Below are 13592 nucleotides of genomic sequence, written 5' to 3'. Positions count from 1 at the left end.
GAGGTGGAGTAAAGTATTGGAGCAGTGAAAGCTGGTGGCTTCCATGTCAGTGGAGTGGTGAATCCATGCAGGGTTTTAGTCCGGTTTCCAGGATGATAAACCCATCTTCCAAAATAGGTTCAGCGCCTTGAAAGCTGAGGGATTCTTGAGAGTTTGGACTAGAATCCAGAGCAGATTAATTGCCCCACTGACATGGAAACCACCAGTTGCCCCGGTTGAAGGTGAGTGCTTTGTGCCCAGTGGTAGCTGCCATGCACTTGGTATTCCCCCTAAACTAAGTCGCTGCCTACACATGTGTTGGTGGGGGGCTTCTCCATCAACTGTGTTACATTAAAAATAAATGACCAGTTTGGTGTGTCTTTTCTATACATTGTATCTGTTCTCTCTCATTTCTGTGTTTGATATTTGTTCACTCTGGTGAACATAAGGTATGCTCTGATTTTAAGCTAGATGTCACTTACATTTGACCTTTCCTTGTGTGAAAGGGCACTGTGCCTTTGTGCCATTCAATTGCTTCTTTCTGTTCAGAAGTTTAATATAGTTCAGGAACTTATTCCTGCTGTATGAAATGAGTACAACAGCAACCATCAGTGTACTGTCCTGTAATATTTTTTCTTTCAGACTCTTCTTGGAAACATGCATAACACAACCTGGTGTGTAGCAACTGTGAGAAAAGCAGTTGGGGGTGGGGGTTAGCAGTCATCTGACTTACAAGGAAGAGACTGATTTATAGCTGCAGCAAAACATATAATGTTCCTACAATATATATATATATATATATATATATATATATATATATATATATATAAATAATATCCCACCTTCCTTCTGGTAGAGGGACTCAAAGTGCTGCTATACATGATACATATGCCAAGTTGTGATCCTAAGCACATGACACCCTTAATTCCCCTAAATTTGAGAAAACTACCTTCTAAGTACACTTGCTGAGGATGATAATACCAACATTTCCTCTGATTTGGAGCCAGATTCTTGCATCACTTTGCTTGCTAAGTAGGTTTAGGCCTGGCCTTTAGAGACATTCCTACAGCAAAATTTTTCAATTTAGCACGCATCTGTCCTGTAGAAATAATGCAGTTCAACACCACTTTAACTGCCATCGCTCCATCCTACAGAATCCTGGCATTTGTTGTTTGGTGAGGCACCACACTCTTTGACAGAGAAGACAAAAGGTCTTGTAAAAGTACAAATCCCAGGATTACATAAGATGAAGCTAGATCATTTAAAGTGGCATCAAATTGCATTATTTCTACAGTGCAGATGCACCCTTGGAGACGAAATGCAAGGATAAAAAATGGAGGGGAAAAAAGGATGAATATATTATGGAATGTTGCATTATAGTGTTGGTTTGGTTATGTTTCCCATGTAATAAAGGTAAGTGGAAAAGGAATTTCAGATCATGATAAAAATATTTGTCTTCAGTCTACTGTTTCCTTAACTTTGGGGGCAAACTCTTAGCTAGCTAAAGGTGGCAAGAGCAACTTATATTAATGCTGCTAGGGGTACATAGGGAATTGGAGGAAGAAACCCACATTCCTAAGCTTGACATCTGGGTCTTGCAGCTGGAGTTAATGGAAGGGAGAATAGGAAACAGTACAGGCTGTCATCGAAAGATTGTGATGGTGCCAAGTTCACATGGAAATTACATTCAAATGCCATTTTTGTTTTTTGCTTGAGACAAACAGTTCGGCTATTGCACCCAAACAAAGATGGGTTTAGAAAAGTCTGATTGGTAAATGAATATTGGCTTTTTGTGACTAAAGAGGCTAGCAGGAGACGTGTTGGTTCTGAAGTCTCAGTGGCTGGCTAAATAATATTTTAAAAGTAAGTAATCTCATTCAAAAGCTTCTGTGAAAGAAAACAGAAGTGGAATGGTTTACAGCAGTGGTTTGCTGAATTGCTCACTGTTTGGGTTTCTCCCCCTTAACCAGATACTTCACATCTGATCCATTTGCCAGGGAAAGGGTGTCTTCTGAAAAGAACCAGTATTCTGAAAACCAACACAAATCAAAATCAGTGTCTGGGCTAAAGGAAATGAGAAGAGTATTGAATAGGGCCTACTAAAGTGTGACCCAGGCCAGTGGCAATGTTTCCATAGACTCCTACACACTTTTGATCATGCCGCAGTTGAGAGAATTATGTCTCTTATTTGTGGATCCATGGCAAGAGTGATGCTGCAACTGAAATGCTTTGGGTATGGATGTAAAACAGAAGAAATCACCCCCCCCCCCCAAATGTACTGCACTTTGTTCTGACCAACAAAGCTGAAAAACAATCACGCAAACACAATAGTTATCTTGTACAGAGGTGCATCAATTGGTTTTAGCAGATATAAGTCTGCTTGAGTCACTGGTGGATAGTATGGCTGGTGTAAAAGACTGGGCTTTTCCACTGGATTTAGCAGCCTTGACAGGCCTTGTGACCAGATGGGAAACTACAAGCATTTGATTCACACATTGTTGTCTTGGGATTTCTTTAGGCTAAACTCCAAAGCATGAAAGAGTCCCATTTACAGGAGCTTTTGAATAACTGGATGTGAGAATCACACCAGGCACTATCAGAGGAGGTTTGTAAACATGCAGCGCGTTCTGAGAGCCCTTTCTCCCAAGTAATAGGCGCTTTCAGGCTGCTTTGAAACAAGCAAGGTTATTTGTGGTACCACAGCCTGCATGTCACCATGGGCAGTTCTGTGCAATTGGCCTATATTGTCTTTCCCATTTTCTCACAGGTTTTCATTCACAAAAGCATTTTGTGTCATGGGAAGGAGAATAGATTAGGCAGAATTCAGTAGCCACAGGACCACATTGCTTAAACAAAACACATTGCTTAAACAAAACTATTGTAAATGTAGCTCATCCTTGTGCTGCTTCTACCTCTGCAACCATGTGTCCAGCATGGTCATTATTGCAAAGATTGCCAAGGAGCACTTAGCTCCTTTCAAGTTGTCAAAAGAGCATCACAGGGATGGGTAACTGGAGAGGGTGGTAGTGCTATTGTTGCCACGGTGCTTCCATGGTAGTCTGTCCTACTCTAAGAAATGGATGCGAATCAGCTGAAAATGAAACAATAGTAATATTCAATTTCCCATTTCCATGCACTTTGGGCCTTGTTTGTCTTAGGTTTTATTTTTGCTGTCTGCCACAGCAGTTCAGTGGTCCTTTTCCAATTTTGGATTATTATTGGAGATGTGGGGGCCTTAGGAAGGGGTCTACAAGCTACAAAAATTCCTCGGGTACTATGTGCGGCCCATGGACCACACTTTCCTACTCCACATATCTGTTCTCTCCAAAGAGCAGAGAAGTTACATTTCTAGATTGCAGCTTCCATATATCCTCCGACTGTCCCAATGTGAAAGGGACAGTCTTCTGTCATCCCACTTTATCCAGCTGCTTTTAAATGTCCCAGCTCCTTTCTCTTCCTCCCACTTTCCCTCTTCATCTTCTTCTTACTTCACTTGCTCCAAACTGAGCTCAAAATACAAAATTAATTTGTATTCATTTAAATCAGCAGGGGGAAGGGGAGGAGGGTGCAGAGTCTTGCCCTTCCCAGTAGACTCAGGCAAAACCAAATTCCTGCAGCCTCTCTTAGTTTATGTGTTCTTCTTTGTTCATAACATTTGCCTCCTTCACCACATTCTGATGTTGCTTGGCCATACATGTCCCAGTTTGCATCTTCAAAATTTTGGAGGGTATGCTCTTGGAATCCTCCAGCCAACATGCCTCAGCTTTTTCAAAGTCTGATTATCTTCCTAATGCTTATAATGTGTTTATTTGCATGTAGCAACAATACAAATATCTTTTCACTGGAGATGGGGAAATGACTGTTGAGACTGAAAGAATAATGGTTTCCTGTGGAATTCATAACTGAGATAAGACTTCAGCCAGAGAGATTTACTAGTTAACAAATCACCCGCTTGGTCATGCATTTCTTTAAGGACAGGTACATGTATGACTTTAAAGACATTGTCCACTAATGGACAATATATTTATTAAAACCAACTAAATTCCACAGAACAGCAAGATTTTGAGTTCTGTAGAATTCTTAATAATAATAATAATAATAATAATAATAATATGTTTTATTTTTATACCGCTTTTCCGAGGTGATCAAAGCGGTTCACAGAATCAATAAAAATTAACACATCATAAAAACAACATGCAATAAGACAAGCAAGATGGTGGTCAGGAGGAGGGCTTTACTTCATAGCAGGCAGAGGCTATTTTTCATCAGGTTAGGTGGTATGAACAAGTAAAGAATAAGGAAAGAACCAGAAAACACCCCCAAATGAGGCCAAATGTTTTATCCATGAGGCCTGTGGTTAAACTGAGTTTCAAGGTGGAGACTGAAAACTGGATCATTAACTAGGTGGAGGTATCAGATTATATTTAGTTATGCATACAGGAATGAAGAAGCAATGCCCAGTCTTTCTTCATGTCTGAAAACATGAAGACCAGCTGCAGTTCAGGGAGCTGTGTAATGGGAGGGCATAACCTGAATAGAAGTGCATGGCATAGATGGCATATGGCATAGTTCATAGTGCAGATGAGAGGAACAGTGACATATGAGCTCTCAGTGCAAAGTCCATCTTCAGGTGGCACACAAACATCTTCCTCTGATGGTAGATCTTGTGAAATGGTCCTAAGGGCACCTTACCTATGGATCTGCATAAAATATTTCATATTTCAAAAACCTTTCATATTAGTAGAAGGTGAACAGTCACAATCGACAGTCTATATACTTATAGATAAAGTTACAAAATATTACGGGGTGACTATTGTAGAAAATATGATATCCCAATAATATAAGGATGGTTTAGAAGGGGTTGCACGATAGGAAGTCTCATATTGGCAGAAATGTAGGATATAAAATAGATAGATAGATAGATAGATAGATAGATAGATAGATAGATAGATAGATTTCTGTGTATATACACATATATTTGGTCATTCTAATTTCTGAAAGCATGAGACAGAGGGTGCAGTTGCACTCATGTACACACATGTCTTCATAGTGTAGTTCACTTAGGCCTCTCATTGACTGTTGTGTGAAGAGAATGTTGGACTAAATAGGTCTTTGGTCTGATCTAGTAGGGAATCTTCTTACGTCTCACTGGCCAAAACAAAAGTCATGGGCAGTTCGTGCTTATTGTTAGGAGCTTGAAGTAGAAAAGTATAAATCAGAAAAACAAACAAAAACAAAGCAAACCAAAACGCAAACACTCTAGATTTCATTGTGTAATACTATGGGATGATTCCAGATCCATTTGGAGTGCTCCTGGGATTGTGCAGCAATTCTTTTAATTGCTCTACTATGATAAGGGGGGAAAAGGCACCTGAAGCAATGGAAAGTGTGGGTGGGGAGGCTACAGAAGGAAGAGGATATCATGTGAATCGCCTCTAGAATTATTGAAGCATGGGGCTTGCACACTAAAAGCCACATTTGAAAGAAATCAGTGTCCAAAATTGCAGAAAAATATCAATGGCAGAGAATAATAAAGCACGGAACTGGAGATCACTCCACTCAGTAATAGATCCAAGTTCATGTATGAAACAGACCTGTAACTGGGGTGGGCATGGAGGCCTGATCACCTGAAACCTCCCCCTGACTTCCCCTCCTGGTGCAGGAACAGACCAGGCTGCATGTTTATACCCTAGTGGAGGATGTGGTGCTGACTGTGGTTGACAGGGCATTGTGTGTTTACAAGTATCATCCTTCACCTTCTTTTCATTTAACTGCTCAGACCACTTCATCATAGCCAGGCCTTGACACCTCAAAATTTTCTGGCCATGCCCTTGGTAGGAAATCATGTCTTCGGTATATCTGGGGAAAAGCAATCGTTTGAAAGAAAATTAAACTTGGCTTGAGAGAGTCTTCCCTTCCCATAGTGTGTAAGTTACATCCCATCTTCCCACTGTCACTCTGATCAAAAAGTATTTTGAAATAATACAAATCCTGTGTTGTAGGAACAGTTGGGATTTCACTACCTGTCAGAGCAAGAAGCAGCAGAGATTTTTAGTGACGTTTATGACATTTTGATTTGCCACCTAGGTGTCCAATTTAAGTCTGGCCTTGAGGAAAGTTGGCTCTGTACACTGGAACAAATTAATTGAGCAACAACTTTACACATTTATTGTGTGGTAGGACAAGTCAACAAAGGAAGGGGAAATGCAATATAAAAATGGGCTACGTTTGGAAAGTGTGTATTATTGCTAATACCCCCTCCACCAATATTCAGAATTTGAACAAGATCTACTCAAAAGATGTTGCACTTGAGGTACAGTAGCATATGCTCCGTAACACCAAGTTGAGGGACATAGACATTATCAAAATCTAGTCAAGATATTTTATCATCAGCTTGAAAGAGAAAATCTTACAAAGCACCTCTTTCCCTTCCTGGAAGTGAAAATACAACAGTGCATCAATAACAAACGTAATAGCTAACAATTGTGCTGTCCTTTCATAGTACCAGAGATCACCTCTCTGAGATGGCTGCCTCATGTTACCTAATGGTAGGGCTGATCCCCATGTGGGAGATAAATTGGTTAGGTATTAGGTCTAGCTAGTTTATTGTTGCAAATTTTCAGTTAAACATTTCCTACTGATAAGCATTGGCTGCAATTTAACACCTTTCAAACCTAAAGAGCAGAGAGATGGTTGTGTTTACACCCCCCCCCCCCCAATTGTTTGAGAGATTGCTTAAAAGGGTCGTGTTCAGATGGGTGGCACTGACTCTTGGAAGATGTCTCTCAGTCCTGGTCATTTGATTCTCTCTAGCTGGTGGCTCCTTAAGACGTCTATACAATTCAGAATTGAAACAGCCTCTGAGGAGCCTTGCTGTGTGTTTTTCCTTCTAAAATGCACCCAGATATTTTTAATATGATGCAAGTAATCCACCCTGTTAATTTGCTCACATCAAAAAATAGGTTTCAGTGCTTCTTAGCAACTTTTGGATTGTTTGATCCACCCGCCCATCCTGATGCACTTAAAAGCCAATGGTTTTAACTCATAGAGCTTTAGCTTGCCTCTGAGGCCACTGTTGCCCAGAATTACCTTATTCAGCAGCAACCTTGGTTTTTCGGGCCTCTTCTGCTCCCAAAGTGTTTAATGTTTGCCCCTCTCCCTTTTTTGGCAATGTACAAAGAGACAGTCCATAAGTTGTTGTGTTTTATAGACCTTGGGAAAATTACTTTTTACAATGTAACTTCTAGAATCCTTCAGCCAACAAAATGAATCATCATGCAGATTGAAGGATTTTGAAAGATGTAGTACAAATGCTTTGGTGTTCTGGGGTGGGAGCTGTGTTGCAAATGAATGCACACATAGTAGGAAGTGAATTCCACTAAACTCAGTCGTCTGGAGCCAGGTTTTATCTTCCATGGACAAAAGGGCTTTGTTCAAAGAAGGTGCTGCTATTGGATTTTCAGGGTTTCCCCTTTTGCCTTTACCAGAGGGTCACCCCATTTAGCAGAGTTCTCAATCTCTCTGTGTAGGAGGAAGGGACAGGGAATCCTGCCACAATCAGCACAGTTTGTCTAAACCTGGGTTCATTCCATTGCACTTAAATTTTGTATAAGTGATGTATGGTCATGGTGTTATAAAACAATCTGAATTAAAAATCATTCCCGGCAATACAGATAAGTACTTGGCATTAGGTGCTCGCTATACGTTTTCCTCCATTTAAACCATGCTGCAGGCATTTAGTTATTGGAAGGGGAGAAGGGGAAGATGAGGGCATTGTCTCTCATAAGAATTCTGCTCTCCAAATGAAATTCCCCTCTGGTTGCCAAATTTCTAGCATTGCAGTAACATAAAACTTCAGGAATTATATCCAGGGTTTGCTATGTTGGCCATGCAGCAAAATGCAACAAAATCAAAAATCCACAAAAGAGTGATGTCTTTATTGGCTAACCAAAATGTACAAAATACATCATGCAAGGAGAATACATCATACAGCAGAAACAATATCTGATACAAATGATAGCCGATGACTCTCACATCACCACTTTTCCTCTCCTGTATGACTTGCTGACATCTTTTTAATATCTGATGAAGCTGCCATTGGAGCTTTCACAGCTTGCAGGATGTGTTTTGTGCATTTTGGTTGGTCAATAAAGTTATCACTCTTTTCTGGATTTTTGATTTTGTTGTATAAAGCTTCAGTTAAGCATTTAGAAATACAGTTCAGGCATCCAAAGAAGTGGTGGTGGTTGCTGTCCTAGGCAAAGTCACTGAGGGAATGTGAGCACAACAAATTCCAGAGTTCTAAGGTGAATGATTTTCAATGTCTCACTCTCTGCAGTGCTAGATATTTGAGGACTAAAGGAAACTTTTATGTGGGGGACAGAATTCTTATCTGGAGGGTCAATGCTCTCATTTTGACAACCCATCCAAGTCACTCCTTGCATGGGTTGCACTGTACAGGCTTTCACAAAGGGAACATGTGTTCATTAATTTACACAAACTGTATGTGTTCATTCTATCCGAGCAGATCTGTATCTTTGATCTGTACTCTGTATTTAAGAGGATTCTTCTTCATATAAGATAAACACAGAGATTCTCATAAATATATGAGCACATGTACAGTGTAATATCCCACTTCTCTCTCAGGCTAACCTACTTCACAGAATTGTTGTGAGGATGCAATGTGATCACTTCATATGTGTACTTTGAATTCCTTGAACATAAACAAGATACGTACCTACAGGCAGATTCAGACTGTATACGTTTTGGAATAGTCTTTGATTTTAAAGGGACAAATCTTTTGATTTCAACGGGACCTGAGTTAATAATGACTAACTTAAGCCCCATTGATTTCAACTGATTTATTTTAAGCATGGTCAAGTCTGAATCTAGACCATAATGAATAAAAATTGCATAGTAGTCATTTATCTTAAAAATATCTACTCTGAACTCAGTCCCACTGGCTTAGAAAGCCAAAGTATAACCACTATTAAGACCACGATGTGGCTTTCATTTTCAGCCACTGCTGACTCACTCTTTCTGAAAGCATTATATAGTAACCTGAAAAAATCACATAGCTGATTTTGATGAGACAACATTATCACTTTGCTCCAGTCTATTCTCCTCACCTTTCCCAAATTCCTTTAGCTGTGGAAGAAAACCAATATATGTGAATGTGCATATCTATATGTATAGCAAATAAAAGGCATTGCCCACCGTAACAGCCATTAGCAGGCACTGGACCAAATGTACTTGCCTATTTCAAGTGATATACCATTAACAGCTCCTCTGCCATTTCACTGGATAGAATCTCTGAATATTTATTAGCAGCCATACTTCAAGACAAATAGGACCATTACACTCCGCTCCAAAAGAAGTGCAGTTGAAATGAAATTAGCCTTTCCAATGAGAGCACTTTGAGAGCCTTATCCATGATTTAGTGATGCAATAATCATCACTAATTTGATTTAGAAGGGGCTTGTGGTTGCCTTCATACAATTGGGAGGCATTAGCCATGACATGACCTCCTAGGTAGCTATAGAAGTGAGAGGGAGAAGGAAGATAGGGGCCCATTATTACTGTCTTGAGCTGACTGACCTTTGCTTAGATTAACTCTACTCTTTAGTAGATAATTTCATTTACAACAGCTGAGATGCCTTTTCCAGGGTTTGCTGATTCAGGATTATAGCGTCACTCTAGTTGTACAGCTCCTCAACATCAACTGTCCATTGACTTTTGGTTTCAAAATGTTTTATATTAGAACTGCAAAACATGTTGTTCATGGCACTTCCAAGCCTGTAGGTTGTCACATCCTTTTTGATGTGACACACAAAGTTTGAGAAGGTTATGTTGCCCCAGAGGAAGGCAATGGCAAACCTCCTCTGAATATATCTTCCGAGAATATCCCATGAAAGACAAACAACAACAAATGCTAAGACTTGTGTGTATAAACATATAAAAAAGAAGGACCTGAACAAGTTTCATTCTTTTGCCTGGAAACCTAGGTCAAATGCCTCTAAGAGTGGCTCCAGACAAGACTTTTATCACCACTCTGCCTCTTTCACTGGGCTTTAGAAGACAATGCTGTCCCCCATTCATAACTGTCTATTCTTTTTCCATTTCTTCTTCTGTCTTATTTTCGCAACTGTGGAAAATCTGTTAAAGAGAAGAACAGGGAGCCACTGTGCAGTGTTTTCTAGTTGCTAGCACAAGCAGTTCTCTTATCTGGAAATGCCTGCAATGAAAGAAGATGCTGAGAAGTCTTCTCCCACCATCTCCCATCTTGATTCCTACTCATTATTTGTATGGATTGGCAGTGGGAGACCCCGTTTTAAGAGTTGCTACTTTTTGTAAGCCCTGTTCCTGTGTTTTAATAGCAGCCTGTGTTTTAATAGCAGTAAAATCAGCTCATATTATTTAATTCCACTCAGGAAAAGTTTCCCAGGAAAAAGTAACCTTCCAAAATCGTAGTCATACAATAACAGAGTTAGAAGGCACTGTGTAGGGCATCTAGTCCATATAACTGACAAACACTTAACTTGGAATGGTGTAACCACTTGACATTCTGAGCTCTTTTCTTATTCACTGGGTTAGATACTGGATCTGCCTTTTGTGAGCAGAAAGGCATGGAAGTCACCTCCTTTAGCCCAGTGGCATCTCTAGGGTTGGTGCCATGCCCTCCTTGACCTCCTCCCATACCACACCATACAAGATTCTTGGTAATGTTTTTTGTACTAATGTTACTCATAAATTGTAATTCCCATATATCACTGAATGTAATGGTAACAGTTGTGACATAAAACAACTGCCAAATTAAAATTAGGCCTTTAAATCACACTATCATACACACAGCCTAAATGTATTTACATATACATAATTCCACGTGGTTAAATTTGAAAATTTGGTAAGATCTGATATTTTCAAAAGAAATTTCAAAATAATAAAAAAATAATTTTAATTTTAATTTTTAAAAGTTTTAAAAAAATAATTTTAAAAAACAAATAAACACCCGAGGCCTGTCTATTTTCCTTCCACTGAGCCTCACTCCACTCACCCCATCTCTTCAGCATTTTAAAAGGATGCAGGCAAATGCCACAGCCCATTTCTGCCAAAAGGCAGATGTTTAGGGAGCAGTGTATCACCCCTCCCTTGGGGTGTCATTTGGTGCTGCCTGAAACCCCTGCACCCTCTTAGTGATGCCCCTGTTTTAGCCACCTTCACTGAAGTCACCTCTACCTGGTTTCCAGGGATTTCTGTTTCTTCCTTGGAGCCCAGCTCACCCTATTCTGTAATGTCCTCTGATGCTTGGAGGAATCTTTTCAGTTCAAGGAACTGGAGTGTCTACGAAGAGGAGAGCAGTGCGCTTACATGTCGATGTGTGGTTTTTGTACTTGTATCTTGTGCTTATGTGTGTGTGTTTGACTTTTTTAAAAAATTGTGAAATAAAACTTAAGCCCTCGCACTATTCTTAGACCATTCATATTGTTGTGAATGTTGTAAAAACAGAAAAGCCTCACTTAAAAAAACCTCTCTTATCTCCATACCTTAGTTACTGAGATTTCACTCAATGTTGTTCATCAGTCTGTGGTTTCATTCTCAGTCAAAACTGCTCCCCTCCCATTTTTACCCCTTTGTTAGACATTCAGGGCTTTATCGATCAATCTGTTATTTAACCTAGGAAACCAGTTAGTTCCCTGTCCCTTAACATACACCATTTCATTCACATATTCAGAATCATGAGGTCCATCTGTCTAGTATTTAAACAAAGCACAACAAAAATTACATATAAGAAAAATTCTTCTTGCAGTGTCCACGGTGCTAAATTCATAGCCTTTAATACAGAAATCAGACCAAATCAGAATAACAGAGAGTACAATTCTGGCTAGGCTTTATTGATTGCAACAAGACTTTTCTTTCTGTGATGGTGGATTAATGGTGACATTCTTGCCAGAAGGAGTGCCTTTTCAATAGGGAAGACTGAGTGGTGTGATCTTTGGTGCTCTAGGAGAGGGGAAAGGAATCCCAGTGTAAAGAACGGCATGGAAGAAGATGTGCAAAGACAACCGTGGGAACAGGCTTCAAAGGCAGGGATACGTCAATGGGCAGCAGAGGCAGAACAGCTAGTGAGCACACTCTCTTATATGGACTGTGTGTGTGCGTGTGCACACTGCACACCTCATGTACACCCACTGCTTAAAAATAAAATTAGTCATCTCATTTTTGTTGTTATTTGCCATCAAGTTGACTTTAACTTATGGTGATCTTATGAGTGACAGACCTCCAAGATTCCCAGTATCAGTCACCCTACGCAGGGCCCCAAATTCAGGGCTTCAATCACTCTGTCTGTAGTGTGGTCTCCCTCTGTTCCTATTGCCTTCCACTATCATTTTTTCTAGTTATGTCTTGTTGTCTCATGATAGAGTGGGCCCTTAGTATCTGCTGTGGTTTGGTTCCAGGATCCCCTGTTGATAGCAAAATCTGTGGCTGCTCAAGTGCCATCGGATACAATAGCATAGTAAAATGGTATCCATTATATAAAGTGGCTAAATCAAGGTTTGCTTTTTGGAATTTATATTTTTAAAATATTTTCAGGCTATGGATGTTTCAATCCATGGATAAAAATTCCATGGATATGCGGGACTGACTGTATAAGAGCATCAGTTTGGACATCTTTGCTTCTCATGAGAGTTTAGGCTTGATTTGCAGTAGGTTCCATTTGTTTGTCCTTTCACCAATCCATGGTATTTGTAGATCTATCCTCCAGCACCACCGTATAGATGAGTTGATTTTTTTCCTGTTACCTTTCTTCATTGTCCAGCTTCATACCCATAACTAGAAATTCGAAATACCATGGTCTGAATGGTTCTCACTGTGGTATTTTAATGATATGTGATCTTATTACATAGCACTAATATCTATGTTTTTCAGGAAGTGGAAGTTTCATTATGACTTTGGATTTTTGCTACAAAGAAGAACTGGGAAATGGTGTCCTCCAAATTTTGATGACTTACTATGTACATCATCCCTCACCAATGGCCATGATGATTGAGTCTCATGGGGAGCAGAGGCCAATCTGGAGGGACACTAGTCCCCTAGTCCAGTTCGAGAGTAAAAAATGACTCTTACATCCAGGGCAACTTTGCATGTTGTTTCTTGGAGAACTCCTTGACAGCACAACAAAGAGTAATCATTAATATGATTAATCCCTTTTGTTGTTATGGATATCTAGTTTTTCAGTTGCAGATCTAAGCATACTTACTGCCCAATATATTCAGTGAGACATACTTCTGACTAAACATGATTAGGGTTACATAGTTACACTCAAAACACTTTCTCATTTATTATGAGTATTGGGTGGCTCTCCAGATGTTGGTGGACTACAACACTCATAAGCTTAATGAGCATAGCTAGAGGTGAGGAGCACTGGGAGATACAGTCCAGCAACATCCGAGGGGGTGCACTTTGAGTTACACAAAGCTCTGATTTATGCAAAGGCACAACAAGAAGACAGACCAGACTTAGGTTGCACCTAAGGCTGCTTGACCTACTGAGTTTATGGCAGCAGAATGATTTCAGGAGAATCAGTTGTTGTCATTGTTGATTTGTACAGTTAG

This window comes from Sceloporus occidentalis, unplaced genomic scaffold (assembly GCF_023333645.1).
Source record: "Sceloporus occidentalis isolate IW3139 unplaced genomic scaffold, rSceOcc1.0.p SCAF_4, whole genome shotgun sequence".
NCBI classification, from domain to species: Eukaryota; Metazoa; Chordata; class Lepidosauria; order Squamata; family Phrynosomatidae; genus Sceloporus; species Sceloporus occidentalis.
Note: the sequence above shows the minus strand (reverse complement) of the source record.